The sequence below is a fragment of the Leiobunum rupestre genome, chromosome 1, assembly GCF_980474605.1.
Source record: "Leiobunum rupestre chromosome 1, qqLeiRupe1.1.hap1, whole genome shotgun sequence".
NCBI lineage: Eukaryota > Metazoa > Arthropoda > Arachnida > Opiliones > Sclerosomatidae > Leiobunum > Leiobunum rupestre.
This window is the reverse complement of record NC_143384.1, coordinates 21,637,571-21,664,807: the sequence shown is the minus strand read 5'-3', so window position 1 is coordinate 21,664,807 and position 27,237 is coordinate 21,637,571. Positions and strand designations below refer to the sequence as shown.

The window sequence follows — 27,237 nt, the reverse complement described above, 5'->3', positions numbered from 1 at the left end:
GTTATCAGCGAGGAACAAAGTAAAATTAATTAAACGTTGTTGTTATTGCCAAGGAGATCTCCCCTGCTATCCAATAATATCCTTCTAAGGCTGTTTTAGGAACAGATCGAATTTGTCAAATATTGTCTTATCAAGTTCGCCATAAACACGGGAGTTTATACAATCGATCGGAATTGGCGCTATGCTTAGAAATTGGTCGGATTGAGTTGGAAATATCCAAGAACTTTAACTCTTTAATTATGGTCTTACAATTAGGTTTTGACTGTCAATCCTGTTTAAAATAAAATAGGAGGAGGCATTTAAGGAGGCAATGATCAGAGGTGGGAAAATACAGGTGTAAAATAGTGGAATTTCTTTGGTTTGTACAATAAGGAACTGACCAACGGGACAAATAGTTGACAATATATATTTTATCCAAAAATTCGGAAGAATTATGTATCAGAGGGACTGATTCAGATTGAATTCCAAATTTTACTTTGTTTGACTATATTTTGTTGTATTATGACAAATTGAAGTACTATGTTACTACTCTAAAATAAATATTTTGAAAATCTTCAACAAACTAATTGATTTTAGATTTTTACGTGCAATACTCTTTTGGTGTCCATGGCTTATATCACAAATATTTATTTTTAATTTTAATATCAACCAATAATTTCTTTGCCTAAATAGCGATAGATGGAGCTACACACACAAATGTAAAAAGGCAACTTGGGTGGGCGCACAAGTGCAATCTGGTTGTTAAGCAATAGAAATTAATTTGGTATTAATATACCAATATGATGATTGGGAATATTCGGTTCCGGAGGATGGTCATAAAAATACCTCTCCGTAGAACCTCAAGCCGGGAGATTAGGTCATAAAACGGCGCCATCTGCCGCAGAATTTTATCCCCAATGATGTTATCTGACTGGCCTTTTTAATACCATCAGTGACGTTTCTTCATATTTAGCATAACATCGGAACGGGGAGAAAAAATAATGAGAACCCTATCGGAGGGGTGCGTGAGCCCCCGAAAAATTATTCCGACGGGGGCCCCGGGATACCCCCCCGTAGGTCGATTTGGGAGGGTTTCCGTTAGCCATAACAAGGAACCTTGTTGATTTTTTTTATCGGTTAATATGGGCCACCCTAGTTGAGAGCGGGAACCTTAGAAGTCGGACTATGTCGAAAATGTGCGAAATTCGAACCATCTTTAAATGCCTGTAGACTCGGGACGTTCGAAGACTGTTCACCATTCAATATTTTCACCATTAGTGAAACTAGTTGAATAAAGGGTATCAGGGTTACCACCATATTTTCGGATTCAAATTCCCTGACTTTCCCTGTTTCCTGGAATATTTCTTTTTCAGGGTTGGTTCATTTGAATCAATTTGATTTAAATAATGATAAAATTAAGTGATTTTTTAAATCATTGATTTAAATCAAACAATGTACTTTAATCTAGGAATAAAAAATGACAAAAATAGTTTCTTAAAAATTAAAATACATAAGAAAATCTGAGCAAACTAAAATATCAAATATAGTAAATTAATTCCATTAGGATTTCATTTAATTCAAGATTAGCTAACTGATATAAGTAAAAACATCCGTTAGTTATACAAGAAAAGAGCCAATAATTGTATAAAAATCAATAAGTTTAATAAAATTAAAAATATCAGATTTAAAAAAAATTTATTGATTTGATTTTTATTAAAAAAAATTTATTGATTTGATTTTTATTAAAAAAAATTTATTGATTTGATTTTTATTAAAAAAAATTTATTGATTTGATTTTTATTAAAAAAAATTTATTGATTTGATTTTTATTAAAAAAAATTTATTGATTTGATTTTTATTAAAAAAAATTTATTGATTTGATTTTTATTAAAAAAAATTTATTGATTTGATTTTTATTAAAAAAAATTTATTGATTTGATTTTTATTAAAAAAAATCAAAAAAGTGCCAACCCTGTTTATTTAGAGATTTCCCATGACCCTTTTAAGGTCAAAATTAGATACATTTAACTTTTATTAGAAGTTAATTTCTTCAACTTATGTTATCATTATTAGGATTAGGATTAGTATAATTATTGTGTTAATAAAAAAAAGGTTTTTATGACCCGCAGCAAAATTACTTTTCAAAAACTTTCCAAGATAAAATTGAGCTCCCAGAAATTTTACAAATTCCCTAACTTTCCTTGATCTGTGGCAATGGTCCATGGGTATAAAACTCTAGGTTTTAGTTTAAGTACCGCTAAAATGATTGAAATCATTTTTGGTATTAAAAAGACTTAGAAATTAACTAAAATAACTATAAAAAGACCAAATTTTACAATTAATTTCTATTGCGAATTATTTTTTACAATAAGGGGAAAACAAATTTTGGTTTATTATTTAATTCATCTTTATATTTAACGGTTTTGCTACGAGTACTTAATTAAATATAATTAAAAAACTCTAATTTCAGTTACATATAATATTAATTTATAAGGATTCCCTAAAATTATTGAAGTTCTATGTTGAAAGAGACGAAACTAAAATTATTCTTAAAGGTATTTTCTCAATATTTTGGTTTTGGCTCGAGATAAATTTTACTATTTTCTTCATCTATAAATTTAAACGATTTGTTAAAATAATCGAATTATAAATTTCGTTGAAAAAGTTTTTTAGGAAAGTTACATGTTGAAATTTAACATTTGCTACCAAATCAGAGAACACAGTAAATTGATTGCTTTAAGTCTTGTCCAAACAATATTTTAATTATGTTAATATATCTGAGGCTCAAAATATTCTTTTGATAAACAAAATAGCTCTATTTTAACCACAGACGAAACCCCATCGAATATTGTCGAAGACCAAAAATAATAAATTATTCTTTACGTGTTAAAATTTAGCATCTGCTTACGTATCGAAGCACGAATTTTGAAATTAGCTTCCTCAGATGCAGCCCTATTTTTAATTAAACGTTTAATTCACTTCGACCTTTAGCTAACACCGCTATTAAGGCTGAGGAAACAGCCCTTAACAACGTAGTCTAAAAAGCCAACTAACCCCGTTCAATAAAAAAAATTGCAATTTTTATAACGATAAAAACATGCAAGGTTAGACACTAATCCAATTATTATGAAAAATATCAGAGAAAACCATTACTATAGCTAATAAAAATAACAAAAAGGAAACCAGCTCTATTGAATTAATACAAAGGTTAACATGCAGGGGGCGCTACCAGCACGACGGGCTCAAACGTGTTCGCCAGATAAATTAATAAAAAAAATCCCGATTAAAAATTATATATATTACCAAAGCCTACTTTCTTATAGGTACAGGTCGAAGCTACCGGACTGATTAGACAATATTTTTTTAGTTCCGTAACCCGTCGCTAGTCGGCGCCTCGTTTATTTTTCGAATAATTTTTTTCCGTACACTGAAAAAAAAAGGGGGGATGATGGTAGAATACAAAAAAATAATATGCGCGCACGGCGCGAGGGGATTTCGGGCTTACAAAAATGATGGGCTCCAGGGGGAGTTACTGTCGTAAGAAATTAATTAACACATTATTTATGGGACGAGCGCAAAAAGGTAAAAATGCACGGCCTACGTAATTAGTCCACGACTCTTCTATCGGGTTATCTATAAAAAAAATGTGTTTTTAAATTAAGGTATTCGGACTAAATGTTTACATTTCTTGGGGTACAGTCAATATGGGATTGCAGGGTCTCCACTCAAATCTAACATTTTTTTATACGAGAAATAGGATTATATTTCTAAAAATATAGGACTTTATAGGACAATATATGCTATTATCATTTACTAAATTTAACCATTTAAAAACAAAATCTATATTTAGTGAAATAAATCTTTGATTTTCACTTAAAAAATAGAAACTATTTAAGCATTATATCCACAAAAATACACTAGTAGCTAACCATGTTAACAATATCAAAAATATAGACTAGAATGACTTTGAATAGGATTTTATCCTATAGCTTAATCTAGAAATTTAACCGATTTAACTGACAATTGTTAGTGGCGGGATTTGAAATGGGCCAAATATCAAAATTATAGGATGTTCTAGGACATTTTTGAAAAGATAGGATTTTATAAGGATCTCGCAAATTTAAATTTTTAATTGATTTTGGTTATGAAGAAAATAAAGTTAAAGATATTACATATCATAGAAATAATTAAGTCAAATCTTTAATAATAAAAAATATTGGTGTAAATTTGTACTCTTTAGGACAAACGTTTAGATCCTAAAATTGCCCTGATCAAGTTTTGATGATAATTTTCAATTGGGAAGTTTTTAATTTTGATAGTTATATTTATCGGTTTTAAAATCGATGTTATTTTCAAAAACATTAAAATAGTGAACTGGAATATTAAACTTTTTTCTATGAACGTTTAAAATTAGTGTATTTAAATTAGTTTAAAGGGGGTAGTCAATGTTACCATTAAGATATTTATGTTTTCGTTTAAAACATTTCTCGCGAAATCGTAATATAGAAAATCTAGTATTTTCTATATCATATTATAATACTGTGTACGGTTTTCTATAAAAAAAAATCTAAATTTCTATAGACTCCACAAAATTTCTATCGAATCTATAGAAATTTGGGTAGATTCTTTTATAACATTTTCACTAAAATTCCATCGATTACTTGTTTAGCAGAATAAAGTCCTCGTGTAAGTTACGTTTGAGGTATATGTACCACAATTTATATAATATTTCTACAATATTGGTAGTTTGTGTAAAAAATCAATCATTTCCAAAAGAACGAGATACACATTGGTTAAAATTGACATTTATAAAACTACGCTAACTAATCGTTAAAATTGTAAAAATTGTTCCTTTGATCTACAGGTAAAATTCGATAAACGAAGCAATCGGAAATTTTAGCCAAAAATCAACTTTATCGAGCGGATAATCGATGGGTTCGATAATCGTTCTAAAATTAATGAACCTTCCATGAAAAATATACAATTGATATTCGAGGAGCCTACGGCGATAGTTCAAAACGTCGCCGACAGACGGAGACACCGTCTATTGTATACCTAACTATAAAATTAATAACAAGGGTCTTTGGATCGCTTAAATTAATAATTATTTAAATTCACTGAATTTAAAATCAATTAATAACGCGGTACGATGACTTAAGACTAAACCCATGAGTTTAAATATACTGGCATAATTAAAATCTAAAAATTGTTCTTTCTATTATGTTTTTCAACGGAGTCCCCTTCTAGCTATAATTAAAGTTATCATCCGGTTTTAATTAATGGAAATTCATTAACTTCTATAATATTTCATTCCACCTTTTGGCTCTCTTAAAAGGGAACGAAATTCATCAATGCCTACGATTTATTACGGAGAGAAAATTAAACGGATTAATTAAACAAAGGGTTGAAAATGAACTTGTCTTCAAATTCATTATCTTTTGAAATATTTACATGCTCTTTCAATTACGCGACGAATGGCTTTATTAATTCAAACGCTTCCGTCGACGCGAGGTAATTTAAGGAGGGGAGATTTGGTTTTAGGCCTTGGCTAACAAAAACTAAAATCCAACGTCAACAAACTTGATAAAAACAAAACAAAATACGACTTACCGAAATTGGATAAACCACAAATCACGATACAAAAACTACTAATCTTTGTCCCATCGTAGGTTAGTTACGATAGCAGGGCTATAAAAAACGGGTCCATGAGAGCACGACGAAAGCCCGTCAGGACGCAAAAAAGTTAGCCGACTGGGACGGGACTCTAAACGGCGTAACGAATCGCCCGAAAAGCCGTCTCATTCGCGGCGTCCGGACTGAGAATGAAGCCGTGACCGACCGAAACAGTGTCTCGCTAAAAACTGACGTAAAAGTTTTTGTGGGAAAAACTTCGGGACGACTAACTTGTTGGTACGTCTCATCCCCCCTTCAACCCTCAGAATGGTTTATCCCCCTTTTTTTACCCCTCTTTTACCCCCTCCCACCGAAGGGGAGGAGACAGAGATTTATTGCCCAGAGTATTGCCCGAGGGGAAAGTAACCGTTTTTAGCCCCGCTCATAGCTCCCTACCTTACTTTCGTCCAATAGGGGGGGAAGGGATGTAAGTAAAAAAATACGAAGCCCTAACAATATTTTATTCCACACTGAATGTTTTGGTTTCCAAAATCGCGTGTTTTAAGAATGTAATTTTTTTTAAATACAATTGATGGGATTTTTGGTTATTATTTCTAGTTAATAGATTTAGTATACAATTAACTTTATCATTAGTAATTTTATCTGTTTTCAATAGCCAATTTTACCCTAATTTTTCCGAGTGACTTAGCTAAAACCTACTTAATTTTATTTAAGAAATTTATTCCATTTTACCAACTCATCAAAATTATTAAGTAATTATTTTTTTCCGTTGAAATAATTTCGCAAACTTCAATAGTTTGGGTTCAACTATTTCGCTACTGACAAGAATTTCAAGAGTGATTTTTCCGTACAAGGAAAAACGTTTTAAATTTTTAAATCAAAGGAAAAAATGTGAGAAGGAAACTGCTTTGACAAGGGAAAGTAATTAATAATATTTAAAAATCATTTGTTAAGAAGACTAAGTTTCCAGCTGTTTGATGGGGCATAGCCATTTAAAATAAAATCCACATTGACAAGCGTCAAGTAAAACCTATATATAAATGCTTTATGTCATAAATGAATAGGTTAATCAGAAAACCTACTTTGGAATGTTTCAAATTATATTTTTATTTCATCGGAAAAATATGTAATAGGATTTAATTTAAAATATGTAATAGGATTTAATTTAAAATATGTAATAGGATTTAATTTAAAATATGTAATAGGATTTAATTTAAAATATGTAATAGGATTTAATTTAAAATATGTAATAGGATTTAATTTAAAATATGTAATAGGATTTAATTTAAAATATGTAATAGGATTTAATTTAAAATATGTAATAGGATTTAATTTAAAATATGTAATAGGATTTAATTTAAAATATGTAATAGGATTTAATTTAAAATATGTAATAGGATTTAATTTAAAATATGTAATAGGATTTCATTGTAATTATGTAATAGGATTTAATTTAAAATATGTAATAGGATTTAATTTAAAATATGTAATAGGATTTAATTTAAAATATGTAATAGGATTTAATTTAAAATATGTAATAGGATTTAATTTAAAATATTTAATAGGATTTAATTTAAAATATGTAATAGGATTTCATTGTAATTATGTAATAGGATTTAATTTAAAATATGTAATAGGATTTAATTTAAAATATGTAATAGGATTTAATTTAAAATATGTAATAGGATTTAATTTAAAATATGTAATAGGATTTAATTTAAAATATGTAATAGGATTTCATTGTAATTATGTAATAGGATTTAATTTAAAATATGTAATAGGATTTAATTTAAAATATGTAATATGATTTAATTTAATATATGTAATATGATTTAATTTAATATATGTAATTTCAAAATACCTGGTCAAATCATATTAACTATTTTCTTAATAGTTAATTAATTTGGCTCAATTTTTCAAAATACCTAGGCAAATCATATTAACTATTTTCTTAATAGTTGATTAATTTGGCTCAATTTTTCAAAATACCTGGTCAAATCATATTAACTATTTTCTTAATAGTTAATTAATTTGGCTCAATTTTTCAAAATACCTGGTCAAATCATATTAACTATTTTCTTAATAGTTAAATAATTTTACTCAATTTAAAAAAAACAGGTATGTATTTTTCTCAAGTTTATTATTTAAGTTACCTGGTCAATTTACATTAACTATTTTCATAAATTAATTTAAATAATATTTGCCAAATTTATTTTTACATCAACTTGTTTCTTAATATTTAAATTTTTTCTCAAATTTATATTTTTAGATACCTGGACAATTAATACTTACTATTTTTCTTAATATTTAAATGTCTTTTCTCAGATAGAATATAAATAGATACCTAACCAATTAATACTCACTATTTTTCTTAATATTTAAATTCATTTGTGAAACCGTCCGTTTTTGTAAAACTTGGTTAACAAAGTATCTTTTACTTTCGATAGGGCATTTACACAAACATTTTTACAGAAAAAAATGCAATGGCTTACGAAAACAAAAATATATTTTCCCCCGACCAGCCAGCCAGCACATAATTCTCAACTTATTACTTTCTTTTCCTAAATAAATATTAGTAGAAACGGCTCTCTACAGATTATAAATAAACTAAAAAGGGCAACAAACTTAGAATAATAACGTCGTAACAGTAAATATTTGAATTTCCCTCTTAGGAATAAATTAAAATTCCAAAACGAGGAGAAGGAATTTGCAAAATTTTAGGGGGGAGTAGACCCTGGGGTATATGGGTTAGGGGTTGAAAACCAGGGGGTCAACTAGAAAACGGGGAGGGGTGGAAACCGGAGGACTGACTTCTCCGTGGGTGGCATTGTAGCGGAAGTGATGTCCCGGAACAACCGGAAGCGCGAGCCCTTCTTCGCTTCCGACGACGGACGGACGGACGGACAGACCAAAACGGAAGATGTAAGCCGTCACGCGTCGCGATTTTTGACACGCTTTATTTAGAACGGACGGACTAGGGTTTAAGTGACAGTTAGGCATGAAGCGGAAACGGGGGTAAAGTCTGCGCGGCAAAGAAGGAAACTAAGCCTCGGCCAATGGACTAGACAAATGTTAAGATTTACAGAGTCCCTTATTCACGAATACAGCGTTGATCTCATTGGTATAAAATACGCGTGACGCGTTCTTATGTTAATTTTATTTTTAGAACAATGAGGATCTTGTTTCCGAAATATGTCACGATATAAATTTTTTCAGTGTCTCTTTTATTTGCTGTTGTAATAGTTTGTAGAACATTTAACGAACGCAGATGGGACGACCAGGCGACGTGGGTGGGGATTCGCGACTGTCTACTTTACTTATTGAATTTTTTTTCTCTTTTTGGGGTGGTCATGGTTGGGAGAGGATAATGTTTTCCGTTTATGTACATTTTCGAAATGTTTAAACTAATAGACCGATTGTGATTATGTATAGATTTTTTGTTTTATATAAATATATAGAAAATGTTGGATAAATGTTTTTATAGAAAGTGTTGGATAAATGTTTTTATAGAAAATGTTTAATAAATGTTTTTATAGAAAATGTTGGATAAATGTTTTAATAGAAAATTTTGAATACATGTTTTTATATAAAATGATGGGATTTGAAATTTCTAAGGCTGAAATGTCTATAGAAATATGGCTGAAATTTCTATAAATAATAATCAGCTAGCTAGGCTAATATCAAGCCTCCACCCTAGGCCCTTTTAATGATATTATTATTTAGTTAGGCATATTTGGACCATATTTTTCTATAGTATTTCTAAAACATTTTTATAGATTCTTTAGATATTTGAGGAATTTTTCTATAGTATTTCTAAAGAAATTTTGATGGATTCTTTAGATATTTAAGTTATTTTCTATAGTATTTCTAAGAAATTTCTATAGATTCTTTAAATATTTTAGCAATTTTTCTATAGTATTTCTAAAACACTTCTAGATATTCTTTAAATATTGGAGTCATTTTCTATAGTATTTCTAAAACATTTATATATTTTCTTCAAATATTTGACCAGTTTTTCTATAGTATTTCTAACAAATTTCTATAGATTCTTTACATATTTGAGCAATTTTTCTATAGTATTTCTAAGACCATTCTACAGATTATTTACATATTTGAGCGATTTTTCTATAGTATTTCTAAGAAATTTCTAAAGATTCTTTAGAAAAATAAGTCATTTTCTATAGAATTACGAATACATATCAATAGAATTTAAAAGGAATATTTTGGAAATTGATAAATTAGTTTAAGTCAAATATTGCAAGCTGTTTAAAATCATATTCGTATTAAGAAAAAAAATCAGTTTATAAATTAAATGAGCATTTAACAACTACCATCAAAAGTAAATCAATAGTGTAACGCTTTGATTTTCAGACGATAATTGCCCATCCTCGAAATGAGAATTTTCAATTAAAAAAAAACAAGCCACTCAACACCACTATATAGAAAACTTCACCCGCAACGGCAAACACCAAAAGAGTAAAATATTAGACGAAGATACGTCAGTGGAGGCATTTAAATTCGCAAGTGGAAACGGCGCGCGGCTGACCGCTGATGGTGGCTCGGACTTTAGGCCAAGTCATGTCCACTAATAGCGTCGCTATCACTCAGCGCCCTAATGGCAAAAAAGCATCCCGCCTTGCCGACCCAAATTAGGGTCCCCGCCAACGGCCAGGCTTAACAGCGCCACCTTGTTGTGAAAGGACGCAACCACGATGGCTTAAAAACTTGAAAATTGTTCGCGAAGTAGCCGCGGTCATCTGACAGCGTTGTCGAAAGCGAGGTCGCCTTAAGCTAGCTTCGTTCGAGAAAACCAGTAAGGGTCGCGTCTACGAAAGCCATTTCTGCATTTGACGGTATGATAGCGAATCGGGAAGACCGAGGCTTAGGCAAAAATCGTACAACACTGTCGCCGCGTCCTCTGGCGGTAACGGTTAACATTACGTCTAGAAAGCCTTTCCATTAGGGTCGCCTCATTACCCTGATAGCCAAGTGCTAGAGTCGAGCGGGGGTTTCGACGTAATAGTCCCTTAATAGACCCTGAAGGGCCGCGAGGGTAGGGAAATCTTTTTCAAGGGGTTGAGGGAAATTAACCTAGAACAGCCTTAAACCCCAGTATCGGCTTAAATTGATCATTCGAGTCCGACTTTCCTGGAAAATTCAAAATAACCTTCGACTCAAACCGAGGCTTACCTCGTATAATAAATACACATTATCAAACATGGTGACTTTTCATATAAATTTGAAATAATTTCGGATACTTTTTAGGACAAATATATTATTACACGGGACGACACCCGTCAAGTTAAGTAGCTAATGAAGGTTTCGTACGGGCTGGAAAATCGTCCCCGGAATTGTAAATTGTCAAATTGGAAGCGATCTAGGCGATTAGGCCTAACTGCTCTAAGCCTTGTCATTGTGTCAAAGCCAGCTTCCCTCCATCTAGACTAATGAATTGGTCAATCGCCGCTAGACCAAAAACACACGCTTAATTGAATCATAATGAGTTTCCGATCGTTTTTCTTGCCAATTAACATTTAAAAAGAATTTTTACGCAAAGAAACGCTTTTTTTTATTTTATTACGAGCGCGAAAATGAAACGAAACCATTTTTAGTGCGCCGCCACTAGTATAGATGGCGATACGGACGCTTAAGTTCGGTAGAGATGCGATAGGGGGAGGGGGATGGAAGAGACGCAAAAATTCCGGAACAGCTGTTTTCGAGAACGGAGATTGGTTAATTAAGTCAAGGGGGGGGGTTAAGGGGTTAAGGGGAGGAGGTAAAAGAAGGGGGTGAAGAAAGAGAAAACGTCTTTGCCTACGCTCGGGCGAGGCGAGCGCCTTTTGCCAGTGGCGCCCCCAACCGGCGGAGGAACCCATTAAACTAGAAATGCAAATTTGGAATTGATTGTGTAAAATCGAGTTACATTTGTACAATTACAACAAAGGAAAGAGTGGACGAGAAATTCGCGGAATTTAGCGCTTCAACGCCGTTTCGCCCGCGCCCCAGCCCCCAGCGACCTCTGGAGCGCATTTTCGTCCCTACGAAATTCCAAACGACGAAAGAAAAATATAAAAATAACGTACCGTGTGTGTGTGTGTGAGTGTTTCACAATCAAGAAACTTACAACTTTGGCGTATCTTCTATTTTCATTTTCAAGAAATTTTATCGTTTGTAAATTTTATGCTGGCAAATTTAAGCCTTTGTTGATAATGGAACTACGTAAGTTACGAATGCAAATTTTAATTGATAACGTCCTTTTTTCGTAATTACACAAAATGCAAAATATTAAGCCAACATAAAATAGAAAATATCAATTATCAAATTAAATATTACTTCTTTAAAAAAAATTATTCTTTAAATAAAATCGTTTGCTAGCACGCGCTAAGATTTGTTATTTTAACGTAAATAGTGACAGTTAAACAGTTCTGTTTACAAATATTTTATCTGCAATATAATATTTTTTAATTAATAATAGCTAATTAATAAAAATTTAAAACTGAAATATTTTAACTAAAATATAAATATAGTAAATTTTTAAGTAATTTCTAATTCATTAAAATAGGTAAACCTTAAAATAATAATTAATTATCTAAAAAATTTAAAACATGTTATCATTATCAAAAAATTTAAAAATTATGTTATCATTATCAAAAAATTAAAAATAATGTTATAATTATCTGAAAATTTTAAAAAAATGCTATAATTATTTAATAATTAAAAAATAATGTTATCATAATCTTAAAATTAAAAAAATGATGTTATCATTATCTGAAAATTAAAAAAATAATGTTATCATTATCTAAATATTTAAAAAATAATGTTATCATTATCTAAATATTTAAAAAAATAATGTTATAATTAAAAATTAAAAATAATGTTATTATCTAAAAATTAAAAATAATGTTATTATCTAAAACTTAAAAATAATATTATAATTATCTAAAATTTAAATAAAATAATTTAGCTAACCTACTAACGGTATAAGATTTTAAAAAGCTAAAAAAACAAGTTGGCCACCTTCTTAACTTTAACAGACAACAACAAGGAAAAAAACCTATTAAAAAGGCGGTCCAATCAAAATTAATGAACTTTTATATTAGATAATAAATTAATGGCTCTAAATCGGGGACGAGTGAATCACGAAGGGCGTCCAACTTCCAAGTTAAATTGGCTGCTTAATGCCCCCTCCGCTTAATCGCGTCACGAAGAGGAACAGATTAGGCAGACAGCGCCATCGCTCGCCAGCTCCGAGAAATAAACCAAAATAAAGACGCCAGCCAGTGAGAGCGAGAGAGAGCTTTTAGCTAAGAGGAAAATTAATGCGACTTTTCCTCCTCTTGCCGTTTTATCTAAATAATTCATACTCCCGTCGCTAGATGGCGGTTTTTTTACATCCACTTCTTTTTTCTTAATTAGCATTAATCAATGTATTTCCGTTCTGTTGAAATTTAATTGATATGTATAAGTTCTAGGTTGAGTCAATTGCAAATGAACCGTTTAGAAGAATTTCCGGAGCCATATCTAACGCTAGAAAAATATATTTATTTTAATTATCATTCGCGTTTAACCATAAGTTTATAATTGCGGTTGATTTTAGTGTGTAGTTAAAAATTTCACTGAAAGTCATTTAGACGTTGACTACGTTATAATAAAGGCCTCACAAGCCTAATACATGGATTTTCAAAAAAAATTAGGTTTGACTATTTCCATTGAGACGAAACAACAAATTTATATTCAATATTTTTCTTAAATTTTGGAAATTGAACTTCTTTAAAGAAACAAAAAAAGTAAAATTATTATACAGCAACAGTTTGCACTTCGCCATATTTTTTTGGGTCTTAACTTTTTTTTAAAGTTGGAATCCTGCCGTTGCCTAGGTAACGGGATCCGGATACGAGGGAAACTAGTGGCCAGAATTGACGAACTGAAATGCCAGAAATGAGTTGAAGAAATTCCCCGTGGCACGGGCCTTTATGATAACGTAGGCAACGCTTTTGACTAATTAAATAATATATTTCCATGAACTATTTACAGTATTTAAAACTTAAACCTAAATTTATGGGATAAAACCTTTAGAACAGACTTGTAAAGTAATTAAAATATAGTTTAAAATTTTTCTACAGTCGATATATTCCGTTTTTAAATTATTGATTTCTGAATATTATTTTACTACTATTTACTATTATTTACCACTATTGAACCCTATTTACCAATATTGAACCCTATTTACCAATATTGAACCCTATTTACCAATATTGAACCCTATTTACCAATATTGAACCCTATTTACCATTATTAAACCCTATTTACCACTATTAAACCCTATTGACCACGATTTCCCAATATTGAACCCCATTTCCCACTATTTGCTACTATTTACCCATTATCGAACCCTATTTACCAATATTGAACCCTATTTACCATTATTAAACCCTATTTACCACTATTGAACCCTATTTACCAATATTGAACCCTATTTACCATTATTAAACCCTATTTACCACTATTAAACCCTATTTACCACGATTTCCCATTATTGAACCCTATTTCCCACTATTTGCTACTATTTACCCATTATCGAACCCTATTTACCAATATTTCCCATTTTATCCCGATTTTCCATTGTTTACCACTATTTCCCACTGGTATGCACAATATTCTAAAAAACTAGTATTTTTGGAACACTGCACTCCACGGTAATTATTTCGATTAACTGAGGCTTTTATGAAACATATTTACAAAACTTATGTTTCGGTTTATACCGGTACTAAAATTTCTCGAAATAAATATCCGGACGCAGCCTCGCGGTTTCCATCACCATCTATTTAACGCGCGCGCGCGCTATTTTCGTCGGGAAAGTAGTCGGGGCGCGCGCGGGAGATCTCGACACGTGGTTCGTCGTTCTAAAGAGGCGCGACTAATTTCGGAAAAACAAGGGTTTTATTTTAGTAAATTTTGTGTTAGTATAGTTTGGAGACATTCTTTCGTAAATACCTCGCCTCATCGTCCCCACCGTACACTAACAGTCTTTAGCACTCCACAAACTATCCTCCGAAATGAATTGCGTTCTACGTTCCGAGGAAAAAAAGCGCCAAGGCTTAGACGTTGAATTTACGTTTCAGCTGGTTTTTGGTTAAGTTTCAACTGGGTCTCCGAACGTAGTATAGTTTGTAGGGGAGGGGGGGGGGTAGGAAAATCCACATGTCACCGAAAAACGGCTGTTCCACCATTTTAAAATATGTTAAGCTTTATAGCAGTTCACTTTTTTTGGATTTTTTGGTTCCATACAATCCAAATCTGGATTCTTATTCATGGTTGCTCCCCTTATAGAATCTTTTTGTTAACTTCGAAACTGCAGGTTTTGTTGAGGTTAGTCGGAGGTCGGCGTTGCCAACCTGATCGACTAGCTTTATCGTACCAGCTTGGATTAAAAATAGTAGTTCCTACCTGGATAAATCACATGGAAAAAACCTGACCAGCAAATTATTTTTGCGACAGCAGCGCCGCTTCGGCGAAGTTAACGGAGAATTTCCGAAACTCCCGTAACACGTAGCCTTCTACAAGGCAGAACCCGTAACAAACACTTCGGAAATGCACGCGGAACGCTAGAGTGATATATCCAGGTAGGAACTACTATTGTTAATCCAAGATACCAGTAACAGAAAATTATCGTTTTCTTGTTAGAATTATTAATTTGGGTTTAATCAACAATATATTTATCCTACCCTGACAAAGATTTATTCATTTATCTGGTTCAAAATTGTGATGAGGAAATATACGTGAAAGCGCTAAGTGTTATATGATTGCCAGATTTGTGCGCAAAGTACCTCGATATTAGCTTATTTGGACTGAATTATCGTAAAATGTGTTACCGTAAGCTCTACTATTGAAATTATCGTGCAAAACTATTATTATCGTACGGGCTGGCAACGCTGTTTGAGGGGAAAAAACTTTGTTGGGGGAAATGTTTTCGCCTTTCACGCACATACCTATTTACAGGGATTCTATCAAAAACGTGTACTCCACCGCGATAAAAAGTAGTTCTGTTCAAATTAAGAGTTTAACGTAACTTGAGTTACTATAAATTTGATTTTTATGGATTTTTTAAACGTTATTTGTTTCTATAACGGAAATATATCAGGTTTTAATTGAAAATAAAATTACAATAATTACTTTTTGGTATTATTTAAAATTATAAATAAATACTTTGTTTAAATCCCTTCAAACTTTAAACGTTAAAATATTATTTTAAATATCCTCAGCCATAGACTCTAAAAATTTTAATTATTCACTATAGATATTTGTTACTGTTTTTTTGAGAATTTTTCTCGTTTTGCTAGTAAAGTATAATTTTACAAATTCTGAACCACGTTACACGAATTTGTCACACTAGTCGTAGTAAATATCTTAAAAATGACTTTCCCATCATCACCGCTAGGGGGTGCTCGTAGGCGCGGTTTATTCGCAGTGTCACCGCGACAAGCTCTTGATTAATTATCTGAGATGATAAATTATCTTCATCTTTTTTACAACCCTCCTTTCAAATATAAAAAAGCTAAGGTAGTTTAGAAGCTAGGAGGCTAAATTCCTTAATAGATCATAATTCCAAGATGACTTACGCCTTTACGGCCAAAGCTTGGTTTTAAGAGCTTCCGTCGCCGAGGCTTAAGGTACAGTTTGTACCTAACAATAACCAAACGGCCTGAGCCTAGGTTTTCCTCCGTCGAATCGAGGCGTTAATTTTGATCCCGGGCCTCAGCCGGGCTTAATTGAGTAGGCCACCAGCGCCCTCTCGGTTCTTTGTTGTCTTAATTATCCCACCCCCTTCTTAGCGTGCCCCCCCCATCCGCGTCGTTATACTAGGCCCAGTTACTAAGAAGATGCCAAATTTATAAAGATTAAGAAAGATAAAAAAAAAAAAATTTTTTCGTGTGTGTTTGGGATGAGGGGTTTTCTACGGTGTGATGTGATGTTGAAAAATCTGGAGCTGATCCAAATTGAGCCCGAAACGAGTAAGATTAACGGGAGAGATACGCCGCATCCCGGAGGATGGCACGCGAAGATGAGGAAACAAGTCGTCGCGTAAAGGGGTTTGTTACGGGGGGTACACCTGGATTTAAACAACACAGTTTTGAAAATACTCAGAATAAATTATGTAACTAGTACGTCGTTAATATTATTATGTTTTAATTTTAGTGCTGATGGATTGCACATTTTTCTACTTTATGTTCCTGGTTTTATGATAACAAAACAAGATGGCTAGGATCATAATAGTAGTTTCACCGTCCTAGGCTCGAAATATATAATAATTCATTATGTTTTAATTTTAGTGCTGATGGATTGCACATTTTTCTACTTTGTGTTCCGGGTTTTATGATGTCAAAACAAGATGGCAAGGATCATAATAGTAGTTTCACCGTCCTAGGCTCGAAATATATAATAATTCATTATGTTTTAATTTTAGTGCTGATGGATTGCACATTTTTCTATTTTATGTTCCTGGTTTTATGATGTCAAAACAAGATGGCAAGGATCATAATAGTAGTTTCACCGTCCTAGGCTCGAAATATATAATAATTCATTATGTTTTAATTTTAGTGCTGATGGATTGCACATTTTTCTACTTTATGTTCCTGGTTTTATGATGTCAAAACAAGATGGCAAGGATCATAATAGTAGTTTCACCGTCCTAGGCTCTAAATATATAATAATTCATTATGTTTTAATTTTAGTGCTGATGGATTGCACATTTTTCTACTTTATGTTCCTGGTTTTATGATGTCAAAACAAGATGGCAAGGATCATAATAGTAGTTTCACCGTCCTAGGCTCGAAATATATAATAATTCATTATATTTTAATTTTAGTGCTGATGGATTGCACATTTTTCTACTTTGTGTTCCTGGTTTTATGATGTCAAAACAAGATGGCAAGGATCATAATAGTAGTTTCACCTTCCTTGGTCTGAAATAGCTAATAGTTCTACCGACATACTAACTAGTCTCATTATGTTTTAATTTTAGTGCTGATGGATGGCACATTTTTCTACTTTGTGTTCCTGGTTTTATGATGTCAAAACAAGATGGTAAGGATCATGATAATAGTTTCACCATCCCTGGTCCGAAATAGCTAACAATTCTAACGACATATTAGTTTCATTATGATTTAATTTTAGTGCTGATGAATTGCACATTTTTTTACTTTGTGTTCCTGGTTTTATGATGTCCCTGGTCCGAAATAATAATTAAGTGCTGATGGATTGTCAAGATTTATAAAATTAATTTCTAAGAAATAAGGTACTTTGATCATTAGGAAATGCATATGCTAACTAATTTATAGGATTTAGCCAAAAATATATGATGTTGCAGGAAATATAGGATATGGTAGGAAATAGAGGATTTTGGAGATAATGTAGAACTTTACTGGAAAATATATAATTGTACTGGAAAATATATAATTGTACTGGAAAATATATAATTGTACTGGAAAATATATAATTGTACTGGAAAATATATAATTTTACTGGAAAATATATAATTTTACTGGAAAATATATAATTTTACTGGAAAATATATAATTTTACTGGAAAATATATAATTTTACTGGAAAATATATAATTTTACTGGAAAATATATAATTTTACTGGAAAATATATAATTTTACTGGAAAATATATAATTTTACTGGAAAATATATAATTTTACTGGAAAATATATAATTTTACTGGAAAATATATAATTTTACTGGAAAATATATAATTTTACTGGAAAATATATAATTTTACTGGAAAATATATAATTTTACTGGAAAATATATAATTTTACTGGAAAATATATAATTTTACTGGAAAATATATAATTTTACTGGAAAATATATAATTTTACTGGAAAATATATAATTTTACTGGAAAATATATAATTTTACTGGAAAATATATAATTTTACTGGAAAATATATAATTTTACTGGAAAATATATAATTTTACTGGAAAATATATAATTTTACTGGAAAATATATAATTTTACTGGAAAATATATAATTTTACTGGAAAATATATAATTTTACTGGAAAATATATAATTTTACTGGAAAATATATAATTTTACTGGAAAATATATAATTTTACTGGAAAATATATAATTTTACTGGAAAATATATAATTTTACTGGAAAATATATAATTTTACTGGAAAATATATAATTTTACTGGAAAATATATAATTTTACTGGAAAATATATAATTTTACTGGAAAATATATAATTTTACTGGAAAATATATAATTTTACTGGAAAATATATAATTTTACTGGAAAATATATAATTTTACTGGAAAATATATAATTTTACTGGAAAATATATAATTTTACTGGAAAATATATAATTTTACTGGAAAATATATAATTTTACTGGAAAATATATAATTTTACTGGAAAATATATAATTTTACTGGAAAATATATAATTTTACTGGAAAATATATAATTTTACTGGAAAATATATAATTTTACTGGAAAATATATAATTTTACTGGAAAATATATAATTTTACTGGAAAATATATAATTTTACTGGAAAATATATAATTTTACTGGAAAATATATAATTTTACTGGAAAATATATAATTTTACTGGAAAATATATAATTTTACTGGAAAATATATAATTTTACTGGAAAATATATAATTTTACTGGAAAATATATAATTTTACTGGAAAATATATAATTTTACTGGAAAATATATAATTTTACTGGAAAATATATAATTTTACTGGAAAATATATAATTTTACTGGAAAATATATAATTTTACTGGAAAATATATAATTTTACTGGAAAATATATAATTTTACTGGAAAATATATAATTTTACTGGAAAATATATAATTTTACTGGAAAATATATAATTTTACTGGAAAATATATAATTTTACTGGAAAATATATAATTTTACTGGAAAATATATAATTTTACTGGAAAATATATAATTTTACTGGAAAATATATAATTTTACTGGAAAATATATAATTTTACTGGAAAATATATAATTTTACTGGAAAATATATAATTTTACTGGAAAATATATAATTTTACTGGAAAATATATAATTTTACTGGAAAATATATAATTTTACTGGAAAATATATAATTTTACTGGAAAATATATAATTTTACTGGAAAATATATAATTTTACTGGAAAATATATAATTTTACTGGAAAATATATAATTTTACTGGAAAATATATAATTTTACTGGAAAATATATAATTTTACTGGAAAATATATAATTTTACTGGAAAATATATAATTTTACTGGAAAATATATAATTTTACTGGACAATATATAATTTTACTGGACAATATAAGATTTTACCGGAAAAATAGGCTGTCTCTGTTACAAGACCTTTCTGTCGAGGAACAAATGTAATAGATTTAAATTTTAGCAGAAATTTAATTTAAGTGATTTTTTCTAGAACCGAACACTTTTAATTCTCCAACCACAACCTAAAAATTAATAAAAACATCACAATCATCAGGGGTATCTCGTTAAACGAGCAAAACAAAGATTCGGAAATTATTGCGCGGCCTACAATATCTAACTAGACCGCACCGAAAGGGAACATTTTTATTTACGACGTCCCGGTGAATAATCTCTCTCGAGTTTCACGTCGCTGATAAATCGGCTATTTAGCCGCTTTCAAAATAGGTGGCGCTAATCTAAAAAGCCACCTCCCCCCTCCCACCAAACAATAGATTTCTTTCTACAAAATCTAAAACAATAGACTAACAAAAGTAAAATAAAAAAACCTAAGAAAAAAATCATTTCAGATAACAGCGTAGCGTTCTCAATTAAAAATACGTTAGCTTCGATTCCCAGGCAATAGAAGGCGCTAGTGTACGCCAGAGTTACGTAACGAGAGAAGAAGCGCGGAGGCCCCCTCGCGGTACTAAAAAAAATTTCTTCCGATCAACAGTTTTTTTTCTGCACCAAGTGCCTCATTGTTTAGGCCTAACGAGGGAAAGCTAACCCTATAATTAAGGATAGGTTTAACTGGTTTTGGGTTGCGTTGAGGGTTGCAGTATGAGAAAGAATGCTAAAGTGAAATCTAATTCCTAAAGAAACAATATTTTTTAACTGTTATTGGTTTATGTCTGTTACGTTTTATTGAATGGTATTTTATCTCCGGAATTTTTCTATTATGGTTTGACAGTTAATTAGGTTTTGGAGCGCGGGGGGGGGGGGGGGTGCTTATGGTTACTATTATTTAAACAGTAGTGGCGCCATCTGGGACCGACGTCGAGAACCACTTCGATTTAAAAGTTTTAAAATTTTCTACAATGTATTAAAAATATATATATTGTTACGAATGAAGTGGATTTTTTTTTAGTATTAGGCTTTTAGAAAAATTTATAAGAATAAATTATTAAATTACTACTATCATAATATTTGAGGGACGTGGAGGGTATAATGAAATTAAATTAAGGGGCAGATAACCCACTTAATTATTAGGACACCCTTTTACGATTAAATCTAATTAAAATCAAGCTTTGACTGTATAAAGATTAATAATTATTAAATTTATTAAGATTAAAATTGATTAAATTTATAAAGATTAAAATTGATTAAATTTATAAAGATTAAAATTGATTAAATGTATAAAGATTAAAATTGATTAAATTTATAAAGATTAAAATTGATTAAATGTATAAAGATTAAAATTGATTAAATTTATAAAGATTAAAATTGATTAAATTTATAAAGATTAAAAATTATTACATATCGGTTATTATCTCTGATAATTTTTTTGCTAATTAATATAATATAATATAATATAATATAATATAATATAATATAATATAATATAATATAATATATATAAAATAAATATATAATATAATATAATATAATATAATATAATATAATATAATATAATATAATATAATATAATATATAATATATATATAAAATAAATATATAATATAATATAATATAATATAATATAATATAATATAATATAATATAATATACTATAATATAATATATAATAATATTTAATTAATATGAAATTTAGAAATAACACTTAGCTTGTCAAAATTATGTTATTTAGATAAAACCAAAAGCGTTACTTCAATAGTAGTGCTCAATATTATTTACTAAGTAGACGTCAGGTCAAAGGTCGTCGTATAATTCAATTTCATTGGGCGAATTGCAAATTTAGATTAAATGCCAATGCAAAGTAACCTATAGTTGAAATTAATCTCCATTAAATTTAATAATGAATTAAAAATTAAATGTAATTAATTTTTTTCTGAATTGACAAAGGCTAGCGAATTACCTACGTTTGTACGTTTTAACAAATACTTTGAAGCATAATAAGTGATTTAAATCAATAGTTTAAAAAAAACAATCAATTAAAGGTTTAAATAATCAGACAACCCTGCCAACTAGTTGTACAAACTTGTTGCCCAAACTAATTTGCCCCATAAAAGTTGTATAATCTGAACTTCATCTTTTTGTCGCGTATTAACATGTAAAAAACCTGAAAAAATGTCAACATTAGAACGGTGAAACAGAAAACTTTCAAAAATGAGCGAACGTTTTCTAGCGTGATAATACAATTTTTGTCGCAAAGGGTTAAACACGAGGGGTCGCCGTACGCCTATCCGTAAATGTCACGAGGGGGTCAACCCACCGAAAATAAAATAAAAAATGCAATAACATAAAATCATAAATTGAAAACTTACGTTTTTCGGTTCCACCAAACGAAAAAGAATCAGAATCTTTGATAATGTAGAGAAAAAATACCCTGTGGGATCCGAAAATTTCCCCGTTGCTGATGACGTCCCAGAGTTGAGTAATAACAGCCCAAATAAAAATCTGTAATCAAAAAGAAATTTCCGGATGAGTTTTCGACGAATTTTATTTTTAATAATATTTTATGTGGGTTTTTGCGGAAACGCACTAAATAGTTTAATACGAAATCTAACAAATATTTGCGGATACCTTCCTACTTAATAATATTTGAGGTAGATGGCGACACTATAAAGTTAATGAAAAATAAACTTTTTTAAAAAGTTATTTATTAATTACTAAATTATAGTACTTTAAATTCTTATCAAAAAAACGTAATTTTTGTAATTTAAATTAACAATTAATTTTAACAGAAGTTAACACTCTCCGCCATAGATGGCACTATAATACGATTTTAAAGTATCCAATCAGGAAAGATAATTTTGTATTTAAAATCTCGACAAAACCGTTCTCCACTACAAACTGAAAACTTTCAATCAATCGTTGAAAATAAAAATTATGACGTCATGCTGCTATCAGAGCGCCATCTACTAACAAATAACGCCATCACCACGTTACCTCGGATGAATATTACCCCTTTAAAGTCGTCTTTGCCCCTTAAAAATTGTAAATCGATCTATACGAAATCTAACAAATATTTGCGCGACGAAAGTATGCTGTTTGGTTAATCCAGTTCTCGCGATTCGATTTAATTTTTTTTACGTTTACCGATATTAAATATTAAAGGGATCCTTCGTATTTAATTTGAAATTCAGTTTTTTTTCCGTTGTTAAGATAAAAAAATAAAATGTAATAAAATATTTAATATCTGAAGGAATTCCTTTAAAAGTTTTAGTCTGTGTTTGAAGGTTATAAATCTCCAAATATAAAATCCTTGTAAAACCATAAGTCTATAATATTTTTGCAATAAGTATGACACTCTTCATTCTTTATAGGAAACATTTTAAATGAGTTTTGGAGCACCACAGACTACATAGAAAGCTCACGTAGCATTCACTCTGCGAATATCTCTCGAAGTATTTTAGCCAGAATTAGTTTTCAAATTGAAGGTTAACTTTATCGTAAAAAAACTCTAATAAAACCATAAGTATATTACGTTTTTATGTAAGTATGACACTTCTCAATTCCACTCACGAAACATTTTAATTACGTTTATCGCAAAATAGACTAGATAGTGAACTTCGTCGTTATATTGTGACGGCTCACACTCTAGAGAAAAATTAATTTAAAAATCTCGAAATCTGGGATAAAATCAGTTCTTAAAACTCAAAATCAGCCTAAAAAAACCACAAAACCACCAGAAAAACGTGCTTTGAAATCACAAAATTAGCCTAAAAGAACCAGAATTCAACCCGAAAATCGTGCTTTGAAATCTCAAAATTCGCCTAAACAAATACCCAAAAATGTGCTTTGAAATCTCAAAATTCGCCTTAAAAAACACACAAAACTACCCGAAAATCGTGCTTTTAAATCACAAAATCAGTTGCTGATTTCTGAAATCATTTTGACATTCAAAATCCTGAACGCAGAATTTGCAAATGTCGGACCCCTCAGCACGAATATCAATACAACACTTGATAAAGCGCCGATACTTATGGTTCAATACTACAGACTTCTGGTACAACCAAATCCATTTTCCCATAAACTCTATAAAAGCGGAAACCACAGGCACAGCGGCGTTACAACCGCAAAAAACCCTCGGCACAACACGATGCCATGTGGAAACGCCAAACACTAAAAAATGCATTAACGTCGTCTGCTAAACCCGCTACAAGAAGGGGGCGCTGCTATCGAGGGAGGTTACGCTTGACGAAACACCGCTATGTGGTCCTTATTACGGTGGACAGTACGCCGTCGACGTAAATAACCTTAAAGACAATGGCATAGGTGAAGAAAGTAACCTAGGCCTTGGACCCAGTGACCAGGGACCTTTGTCACCTTCTTTCAAGGCGGTAGAGAGGTGACTGTGGGAGTTCGACCGACCACCTATGAGGCCTCACCTCCTACCTCGCTTTAATTGGTAGCGTACATAAAGGCAGGGGTACGTGCTCGGTGCGAGATGGTGGTCCAGTGGTCCTTCCAGGTTAGTTTGTTCTATGGCGATTGACCGAGTGAAACCCAACAGCTGTTGTGTCTTTGGAGTCTTACCGGGGAATCGGACAATTTGACACAACATGTTTCATCGTGTTTATCATCCCGTAAATTAATTGAGGCAATTACAAATAAAAATTATATTAGACAACGGTTTTAAGATGTCTTATCTTCAAAATTGAATATCAAATTGTTTCATAGCTTCAAATTGTCTTTATAACGGTAGTATAAAATAATTTGTCTAAAATATGTCCCAATTTTAAACAACCAAATTATTTATTTAAACGCGGACGTAGAAAATTGTGTAACAGCTAGAGTTTAAAATAAATTAAAACTAGAAATGGATCGAGTACTTTGGGGTATAATGATATTTATAAGAATTCAGAGATTTTTTGGTCTAATATCTGTCCCAATTTTAAACAACCAAATTATTTAAATGCAAATGTAGAAAATTAACAGCTAGAGATTTTAAACAAAATTAATAACTAAAAATGCATCGAGTACTTTTCGGTACAACGATATTTAGAGGAAATAATTTTTTGTGTAATATCTGTTCCACCATTAAACAATATAATTATATTTTTAATTACTTTTGAAGGTAATAGTTTAACAGCTTCGGATTTAAAAAGAAATTACAATTTTTTTTGGTCAAATATCTGTTTCGCCATTAAAAAATCTATTTATTTAAATATTTTGATAATTATTTAACGGCTACGGATTTTAAAAGAAATTAAAAAGATAAATAATTCGAGGACGTTTAAAGATTTACCGAAGACCCCGTATCCGTTAAGCGGAAAAGCAAACTAGCCAGGGGCTAAAGTAGAGACAGAAATAAAGCCTAGACTAAAAAAGGCGAAAAAATGAACTATTAAAATAATAGAAAAATATATCCACTCTTCCATAAAACGTAATAAAACAACAAATTAAATTATCGCCGAATATTATTAGAATTTAAATTTTAGACATAGGGTGAGTTTATGCGGTCTATTTGAAATGACCAATTGTAGATTGTAAGAGTCAAATAAACCTACATTTCCACAAAGGGCGAGGCTATCAGAAACCAACGCTATTTAAACACAGTTTTCATTGGTCAAATTTTAAACGTTAGTTCAATAAGGCAGCACCGAAGAGCATCGAAGCGTTCTAAACATGGATATCCTCTCCATTTTACGATATAAGCGTACAATAAATTAACAATAGGAGGTCCGAATTTTCGTCGGTGGCGCCGCCACACACAACGCGGCGGGGGCGGCTAATTAGAATACATCAAACAAATTCAATTAGATTTAATCCATTGAATCGCCAGTGGAGCGAACCAGACGTGGATATTCATCCCAGCGTGGACGAAATATTTAAGTAAACAAATAATAATTTTCACCAAACCGAAAGCCCCAAAGACAACGCCAACAGGCCGCTGGAATTTCAAGATACTGGCTTATGAAAGAGGAAAAGGTGATGGTATATTAAAATTGGGGTTCTTCTCTAAATTCTTAAATTGAAAAGCCTCTTTAAAACACGCTAAATTATACGTTTGAGTGAGGCACTTAAATTTCTTTTTCTTCAGTGTTTTTTTTTGTTGAGGATTCACGGGTTGAGAAGCTTCTTGAATTAGGGTGTAACGCATCCGTCGCGCCACCGAACGGAGGGTATGAAAAACACGCCTAAATTTACCGGCGCAACCAAGCGTGTTCGGAAAGATATTCCTTGACAATGGTATATTACGATTCTTTTGTTTCACGTTATAACGTTTCCTTAGGTTGAAATTTTAACGTAAACTAAAATCCGTTATCTATAACAAACAGAGGAATTTTAAATATATTAAATTATTTGATTAGATTTAATTTTTAATAAAGTAATTTTAATTAGATTTAATTATTATTAAAGTCATTTTAATTAGATTTAATTATTATTAAAGTAATTTTGATTAGATTTAATTATTATTGAAGTAATTTTGATTGGATTTAATAATTATTAAAGTAATTTTGATTACACTTAATAATTATTAAAGTAATTTTGATTACACTTAATAATTATTAAAGTAATTTTGATTACACTTAATAATTATTAAAGTAATTTTGATTACACTTAATAATTATTAAAGTAATTTTGATTAGATTTAATTATTATTAAAGTAATTTTGATTGGATTTAATTATTATTAAAGTAATTTTGATTGGATTTAATTATTATTATTAAAGTAATTTTGATTGGATTTAATTATTATTAAAGTAATTTTGATTGGATTTAATTATTATTAAAGTAATTTTGATTACACTTAATAATTATTAAAGTAATTTTGATTACACTTAATAATTATTTGTCATTTTGATTAGATTTAATTAGTTAAGTAGTTTTGATTAGATTTAATTATAATTAAAATAACTTTGATTAGATTTAATTATTATTAAAGTAATTTTGTCCAGATTTAATTATTATTAAAGTTATTTTGGTTAAGTTAATTATTATTACAGTAATTTTGAATAGATTTAATTATTATTTAAGTAACTAAATAATAGATTTAATTATTATTTAAGTAACTAAATAATAGCTTTATTATTTATTTTATTTAAGGAAGCAGCTTGTTTGTAACGTAACTAACGCCAACTCACCTCTAGATTTAGCTTCTGTTAAACCTAGTGACAGAAATTTTAAATTCGTCTATTCAATAAATATGTTACTTGATACCAAGCTATGTTACTTATGATATTACATCGTACTAATAGCGGTTGAATA

General features: G+C 30.1%; 1 protein-coding gene across 6 annotated transcripts in view; it reads right to left on the bottom strand.

The window, feature by feature from the left end:
* Positions 1-27,237, bottom strand: part of LOC149961347 (plexin-B-like) — a 260,627-nt gene that overhangs the window by 62,732 nt on the left and 170,658 nt on the right. For all 6 annotated transcript variants that reach the window (XM_090176829.1, XM_090176833.1, XM_090176832.1 and 3 more), the window contains one exon: positions 22,348-22,480. The gene's annotated coding sequence lies outside the window, so the exon portion shown is untranslated. The remainder of the gene's footprint in view (positions 1-22,347; positions 22,481-27,237) is intronic.